Source organism: Carlito syrichta, unplaced genomic scaffold, assembly GCF_000164805.1.
Source record: "Carlito syrichta isolate Samal-C Ts95f unplaced genomic scaffold, Tarsius_syrichta-2.0.1 Scaffold303656, whole genome shotgun sequence".
NCBI classification, from domain to species: domain Eukaryota; kingdom Metazoa; phylum Chordata; class Mammalia; order Primates; family Tarsiidae; genus Carlito; species Carlito syrichta.
The window spans coordinates 93,591-102,531 of record NW_007247752.1 but is presented as its reverse complement, the minus strand read 5'-3'; positions in this window follow the sequence as shown (position 1 = coordinate 102,531).

The following is an 8,941-nucleotide window of genomic DNA, read 5'->3' as shown; positions in this document are numbered from 1 at the left end:
TAAATTTAGTTTTTCTTTCCCATGTCTCACTGCAAATTTGGTTAAAACCATCCTGACTACATCAGTGAAGTAGTTTTCCAAGTTACTTCTACTGTGATTATTTTATTTTTTTAAGTGACTATTAAATAAATATTTTTATTAGTTCAAGTTATCCTATTTTAATGTAATTTTGCACCATGCTTCATAATTTTATTTAATATTGGTCTACTCAAATACATTGATGTGTTTTTCAATAAACCATGAAATTTTCTAACTTATTAATGTTATGTCAGAAATATATTTATATTATAGCATCGTGCACTATGTAAGTTGAAGTTTTTTTAATTGTTGTTTTTCCAACAGGATCACATTTAAAAATGAATCTGCAACTTTTAATTACCGTCAAATTTGCAGCACATTAACAGTAAACAATCTGAATGTAAAATGAAGAAAGCAATTCCAGTTACAATCGCATCAGAAAGAATAATATACTTAGAAATTAACCTAACTCCAAAGAAATGGAAGACTTATGTTCTGAAAATGGAAAAATATTGCTGAAAAATTAAAGATAATGTAAATAAATGGAAAGATCCCATGTTCACAGATTGGAAGACTTAATATTGTTAATATGTTCATCCTATCGAAAATGATCTACAAATTTAGTGCAATCCCTAATAAAATCCTAACGGTATTTTTTTTAGCAGAAATAGAAAAAAATATTAAAAATTTATATGGAAACTCCAGGAACCCTGAATAGCCAAAAAATATTTTTGAAAAAAGAAGAATGGGGTAGGGGTGGGATTGGCAGTTGAGGAAAACTGCTAGGGCAGGGAGGGGCATACCTCATCAACAGGGGTACCTGCATGATCAATGTTTGTATACCTAACCCTGAATTGTATCCCACATCTTTACTTAAAATAAAAAATAAATAATTAAAAAAACAAAAAAAAATTGTTTAAAATGCAAGTTATGTAAACAAATTGACACAAATAACATAGCAATTAGAATGTTAATAGATCATTAGTTCTCCTAATGATCTATTAAATATTAAATTTTCTCTTTCTTCCACTTGCTATCCATCATCTACTTTGGAATATCTCTGATACATTACTACATGAATGCTTAGAGACATACTGTTTCAGTATTAGAAACAAACAACAGTTCCATTTTCCAGATCATTTTTAAGGGAAAACTCTACTTACCTTCTCTGTTTTTATGAGAAAACTATTCTTTTCCTGCAAGAAACTATTGGCATAACACATCACCAATTTAAATTTGTTCATGTACTTGATGCTAGAAGAGAAATCATGAGTTTGATTGTCATTGATAGTAGGAATTCAGCATTCACTGGTCTAGATCCTCTCAGTCAAGGTGAAGATGTGATGTTTGCTGTGCCCTTGGGGCCTGTGGCTTTCCTCCTTTGTGTCATCCTGCCTCCAGAACAGATCTGCTCTGCTCCGTGTTCCTGCTTACTGGTGACCAGAGCAAGTTTTCTCCCCCTGAAATTGGATAGCAAATAAATCCAAGTCAAGGATGGAGCAACAGAAAGTGTATCTGGGCACTGATCCAATCTGCATCTCCAAATCATTAGTCCTACGAAAGAACTAATATTTTGATCCCTATCTGATAATTCTATTTTTTAATTTGTTCTCAGTTCAGAAAAAGGAGGGCTATTATTGAATTTCAGAAACTTCCATCCCAATTTGAGGCAACTGCCAGAAACTACGCATTAACTAGCATGCTACATAACGGCAATATTTTTTTTTTAATTAGGTTCTTATATTTTTGATCCCTTTGTATATGCTAAGAAGTGTATATCAGCTACTTAATCTCACCAAATATTGGTTAGGAAAAGAGTTCAGAGACCAGAGAGCTAAATTTTGCACTAGGATTATTTTAGCATTCCTTCTCACAAATGTGTGGTTTATAGAGGATTCCAAAAGACAAAGGAAGCCACTTTTTTTTTTTTTGTCAAAACCATCATATCATTTTCAATGACTATGATTTACAATTTTAAATAACCTGGCATGTTTACAGTAGTAATCCTTGGATTTGGAGGTAAAGAATTCAAGATAAAATGCTTCAATTTATCCAATCCTGGGACCACTATTCTCACAGAAGCATAACCATGAAACAAAACAAACTGTAGCCCTATTGGCTTCGTCTGAGCAATCTGCTAGATTGAAAGCAATTTGATTCAGCAAAACTAGAAATTATTTAAAAATCTATCTGTTTAATCTACAGATTTGTCATGTTGGAGGGAGACCACAGGGGAAGTTGTTTTTCTTCTTCTTTATTTTAAAGTGAGGTATGATACTGGGTTAAGTATACAAAAGTTCATTAAGCAGGTACCCTTGTTGATGAGGTGTTTGCTCCCCACCCCCTGGCAGAATTCCACTACTGCCTATTCCACCCCCACTCCCCTGGCAATTTCCCACTAATGACAATCCTTTTTTTTTTTTTTTTTTTTTTGAGTTGGAGTCTCACTGTCGCCCAGACTGGAATGCAGTGGCTGCTCCCGGCCACCGCAGCCTCGACCTGCTGGGCTCTGGCGATCCTTCTGCCTCAGCCTTCCAAGTAGCTGGAACTACAGGCGCGCGCTACCATGCCTGGCTAATTTTTGATTTATTGTAGAGATGAGGTCTTGCCTGTCCAGGCGGGTCTCAAACCCACGGGTTTAGGCAATCCACTCACCTCAGCCTCCCAAAGGTGCGGGATTACAGGACAATCCTTTTATTATAGTATTACGATAATTGTTCAAGGCCTTCACGTTTTAATGCACGCATTCTAGTTGTTTAGAACAATGTGACATGATCACTTGAAACACGTTCACATTAAAAACTTACTTGAAGATTCACAATGACCATTTGTACCCACAGTCATCTTGTAATATAAAAAGTTGCATCTCTTGACACTTGAAAAATGTTTTCCAATTGCCATATCTTTCATAGAATCTTTCAGTTGTTCTAAATATAAATAATTTTTCCCAGAAGAAATACAAAATTATTTAAAATATGATTTTATATAAAATAAAATATACCCCCAAATTGAGGTGGTCTGTCCAGACTGGTCCTCTTCAGGAACGACACACTTATCCTTCAGGTGCAACTGGAAATGCATGTGTTTAGAGGCTCATAACTCTTTCTCATTAGAAATTACCTTCAGCCCAAAGAATCTTCCTTATTTAAGGATACATCCCTCCAGGGTCAACCTATATCCTAACAATTTATCCATTTGCCTAATCCTAAATCCCTCACATCCTTAAATGATGGTTTCAAGAACACTCCTGATTACCAGCTATATGAAGTTATCCACATAAGTGTCTGTTTCTGAGGAACTTGACCTAAAAAGAACCTAGAAAGTACATTTTAAAGCTATATTTCTCAGCCCTTGGCTGGCACTGAGGACCCCATCTCTGATGTTAAGTGGAACATGGATAGTGTCTGACATATTCTAACAGTAAAAGGAAACTATTCTTGGTAGTGAATTTACATGGGATTCAAGTGAAAAGAAACTCATTTGTTGACAAAATATCCCTTGCATTTGAAAAATATAAAAGAGATTATACTTATAGACAATGATATTGGATGACTCTTACTGACTTCTATTGATTCACTGAAGAGAGAAAATGACAGGGTATGGGTGACAAACTGAAAGCATAGTCTTTTGGGTAGTATTTAAAGAAACTTTAATTTCTTGCAGCTGGAGGTCATGTAAAATGGAGAAATTATCTCAGGATTTAATCATAATATAGAACTTCAGAGAAGCTTGCACTCTCAGCCCTGACATTTAAAAAAAAAAATACACTTCTACACTGTTGGTGGGAGTGTAAACTGGTACAGCCTCTGTGGAAAACAGTGTGGTGATTCCTAAAAGTTCTAAAAGTCGACCTTCCATATGACTCCACAATCCCCCTACTGGGAATATACCCAGAAGAACTCAAATCACTCTATAAAAAAGATACCTGCACATGTATGTTTATTGCAGCATTGTTCACATTAGCAAGAACATGGAACCAACTGTGCTGCCCATCAAAAGAGGACTGGATAAAAAAAAGTGCTACATATACACAATGGAATATTACGCAGCCATAAAGAAGATCAAAATCAGGAACTTTGCAGCAACCTGGATGAACTTAGAGTCTATTATACTGAGTGATCTTTCACAGAAACAAAGAACTGTGTATCACATGTTCTCACTCATAAGTAGACCTTGTAACAACTACTGTAATACTATAAGAAAAGGATTGACAGTAGCAGGAAACTTCGGGGAATAAGGGGATGGGGAGGTGGGATTGACAGTAGTGGAAATCTGCTTGGGGAATGGGGAGCACACCTCATCAACAAGGGTACCTAAAAATGAATATTTGTATACCTAACCCTGAATTGCACCCCACAATTTTAAAATAAAAAAATTTAAAAGTTAAAAAAAAGAACAAAGAAACAAAGAAACATGTTCAGGTCTTTGCCATCTCAAACAATGAAGTACAACTGCAGCATTTGAAATAAATTCATTATGGTAGAATTGATTTTTTAAGTTTTTGTCATTCTAATAATAACTTTTGTAGAACAGGATAAAATATCTAACAGCAGAGCTGCTATATGAGAAAATGTATTCCAGTAGGTAAGCCACTGGTCTGGGAACCAAGTAACAAGGAATTTCAGTGGTGAAATTACGAATGTATCACTCTTACCTGGGCCAAGTGTAACAGCCCTTTGGTGTTTGGGGAGAAAAAGCTGACAAAAACTTCTGGATTTCGGCTATTTCATTAGCCCATGCCAACTCTGGCATGTCTCTGTTTCGTTTCTCCCTTCTTTCTCTAATAAACTTTGCTTGAAAACTTAAAAAAAATACCAGACTCAAGAGACTAACAGGGAAGGAGTGGGATCATGAAGCTTGAGAAGGAGATATTTGGATAGACACAGCTGAAATGCTGGATCTCCAGGATTCCACTGAACTCAGTAGGATTGCACATGTGATACACAAACCCGGGTTAGATAATAGTTTTTCTCTTCAGGCACAGCTGGGACTAGGGAGAAGTGAGTGATGTGTTCAATGGAAACATTAAGGAGGCACTCTTTCTCAAAGTTGTGCAAGTACAGAGTTCATTAGGACCCCAGGCTTCTCTAGGCTCCTCACTGGTCTCACCCTATTCCAGAAACTGCCCTCTTGCTTGAAAATCATGTAAAGTATTTAAATTAGGCAGGTGCCTTTCTAGGCCATGCTCACACCCCTCAAGCCATCTGTCTTATTGGCAACCGAATCAATAACAAGGGTCAAATTTCTGCATAGTATGAATGAGGAGATGCTGGACTTTCCAAGAGAAAATTAATTTTGTATATTGAAAGTGTTTCAGAACATGTCAAATATGTGCCAGAAGCAGCTAGGAGAGCGTACACGGGGAGGGAATCCTGGTGTGTCCATGAAGGAAAACAGAATATTAAATAAAGGAGAGTATATAGAATTAGGAGTTCTGCAACACAAGATTTAACACCCTGATTAGTACCTCTGATATTACTAAAATGCTACTAGAATGGTCCTTTGAAGTTTGGCAAATGCAATGGCACATACTAAGTGGAGTAGAAAAGCCAGATAGTAGAGGAAGGATTCAAGACTGGGCACTCCAGGGTGCATAACCAAGGCAAGGCTAGAAGTCTCACCAGCTAGTTCTTTCATGAGCGGATCCAGAAGACAAGTCACTTATAGGTAATTTATACAATCAGAAGTCATGATCCCACATTCAATTTTATGTAAGTTCTCAGTCCCAGAATCCACTTATTAAAGGAAGGACTAAATGTCTGTGAGAAAGAATCTTGCAACACCACAGCAAATCCACTAAGTATTACTCCTCCCATGTCTTTTAGTCATGCAATTATGCACTCGGGAAATGGAATATATTGAACTTTCAAAGACTGCTGAACTCAGTTGTGAATTATTATGCACAAAGACCTATTTGACTCTCCTGCCATAATGTAGTCTAGAATATTATGGGCCTTCTGGGTATTCTGCAGAAAAAAACATCATTCCATTCCATTGTTGCCATCATGCAAGTTACACCAGACAAGTAAGATGTGATCAGTGTGTAAAAAGCCTATGTAAAACACATCTGAAAAGGTGAGAGATAAACCCTTCCAAGGTTCAGGACCTACCATATAAGTAAAGTACTTTGAGATCCATCGGGCTGAGGTATGTTGGATATTCTCTTCTCTCCTAATAAAGGACAGCTTATTGTATTGCATCCCTCCTGCTTCCAAGAAGCCCGATGCTTAGTAAGCATGTCCTAGCTCAGGAGGTGGCATATTAATATTCTGCTCTGCTCCAATCCATTTATTTGGTGATATGAAGGTCTGCTAGTTTTGAATTAGACCCAGATAATGAAGGAATCTGCCGCAAGTCCAAGTGTAGGACAATAAGATCTGCTGCTTGAGCTGTAAAAGGCAGAAGCTCTGGTATTAGCCATATCCATGGTGAAAAAGATTCTGCATATATTTTATGGCCAGCCCTGATAGGAGAATTACAACATAGAACACTTAGAGTTCTTAGACAAGGCCATATTATCTGCAAAGCATAAGTCTACACCATTTGAAAACCAACTCTTAGTGTGCTACTAAGTCCTAGCAGAGATGGGATATTTGACTACAAGATATTAAGTAACCATGTGGCCAAAGATGGATTCTGTCAACCCCATTACGTTCTAAATATGGGTACCTATAACAGCAAATCATTACAAATGGCAGGGGAAGATTAGGAGTCAGGTATGAGCAGGACCAGAAGGTGTAAACAGACTACCAAACAGTGATCCAGACTGTCATCTGGTCATCAGTATTGGACTGTCCTCTCTTTTGGCTCTATCTGGTTGTATGGTATGCATCTCATGATTAACTGACAAACAAAGGGAAAAACTGAGCTCAATTCATGGATATTTGGATCAGTGTGTTAGTGTGTTGTGAAAATAGAGAATACTATAGTCCTACTGGGAGAAGGACCTATAAGACAATGATGAGAACAAAGTTCTGGGCAGTGCACCTGGTCTTTTACTCTAAAGGGAAAAAAGTGGCCAAAAATATGGATATTCATGAGTTCATGGATAGTACAAAATGTCTTACTTGGTTAATCAGAAGACTGAGAGAAGAAAATTTGGAAGATTAGGTACAAGGAGTTCTAAGCAGGAGACATGAGAGGAGTCTATTGGAGTGAGCATAAAGTGTGAAGATCTTTGTACTGTTTGTTAGTATCAAATTGTCTTACCTGGCTGATCAGAAGAGTTAAACAACAAAAAACTGGAAGATTGGGGACAAGGAGTTCTGAGTAAGAGGCATGATATGCATCTATTGGAGTGAGCATAAAACATAAAGATCTTTGTACTGCTTATTAGTATCCACCAGAAAGCAACCACTAAGGAAGTAATTTTAAGCAAACGAATAGGCAGAATAACTTGAACAATTGTCAACCAGCCTCTGTCATCTATCCCATTTTGGATATAATGAATGCACCAATGACATGGTGGCAGGGATAGAAACTGAATGTAGACTCATTGAACACAGACCCATTAGTAGGCACTCCCATTCAACATGGTTAATCTAGAAATTGTCACTCCTCCTTGAAACAGACTAACATTGAATCTCTGACTTAACACTATTTATTACTGTGACCAACAAGGCCACTGGTGGAAATTGATTAATTTATCTTTTCATGGAGGATGGTGAGTTTGAATCCCTTGACATAAAATTCTACATAAAATTTCCTGGGAATAAGAAACCTACTTTACTGCAAAGGAGGTGAGGCAGGGAGTACATAATAAAGGAATCCATTGTTCCTACCATACATAAGATTACCCAGAGTATGTTAGTCTTATAGAATAATAAACAATTCAGATGAGATAATACTATGAGACTATAAGATGTCATCTTTCTCTGGGACATTCTATATGCCTCAAAATTATGACTAGTGTATGCTACTGAGTCCTAACTATGTAGAAGGCCTGGGTCCCAGATATGAGTAGAAAAAGGAGTACTTCTGCTCACCTTCAATCTTTCTTGAAGTTTTTGTTCTTGCAGTCTCCAGAATTTTAGGTACTGGGGTCTAGCGGTGCTTGTTCCCAAAAGAGAAAAGCTTCTGTCAAGGAGATTGTAAGAGTCCTATTGAACTTCAAGCTATGGCTGTCACCAAGTCACTTTGGGCTCCTTGTAGTTTCAAAAGATCAATATACAAGAAAAGGAGACTCTGTTCTGGTCATCTAAAGGAAGCAATGCTGGGGTTATATAATAAGGACAAACAAGAATATGCTTTGTACTCTAGCTACACAGTGGGATGCCTCCTGCTGCTTCAATGTCCAGTTTTTAAAATTATTATTATAAAGATGTGGGGTGCAATTCAATGTCCAGTTTTAATGGTAAGTGAACAAATAGAGTAGCCACTTAGAAAAGTATGATAAATCAGGAGTTCAGAAACCTCGTTAATGAGAACTTTCAACAACTAATGACTGCTGCAAAACAGGAGAGATGGTAGATTGAATTGGATTGATGTGTGTGTAGGTGTGATGTGAAATAAATACAATAAGAATGAGAATAGCCAATTCTTAAGATATGTGACTGTAAAAGAGAGGAGAGAAGTAAACTTGCATGTGGAAGAGCTATGCCAAGTAGAAAAGCATCATTTTAAAATTTTGTTTTGTTTGTCAAACGAACTTGTCTTGAGATTGCAAAGCTCCAGTTCATGCAGACTTATGGCTTCAGTTTAGGATGTAGAAGGCTTATTCCCACCCTAACAACCACAACAACAACAACAACAAAGGCAATCTAGACTATCTGCAGATTCACAACTTTAACATTTAAAAAATGTTAATTACATTTTAATTGACAAATAAAAATATCTATATTGATGCGGTACAAGGTGATATTTGTATACATGTAGAATGATTACATCGAGGTAATCACAACTTTTCTTGAACCCATCAGAGAGC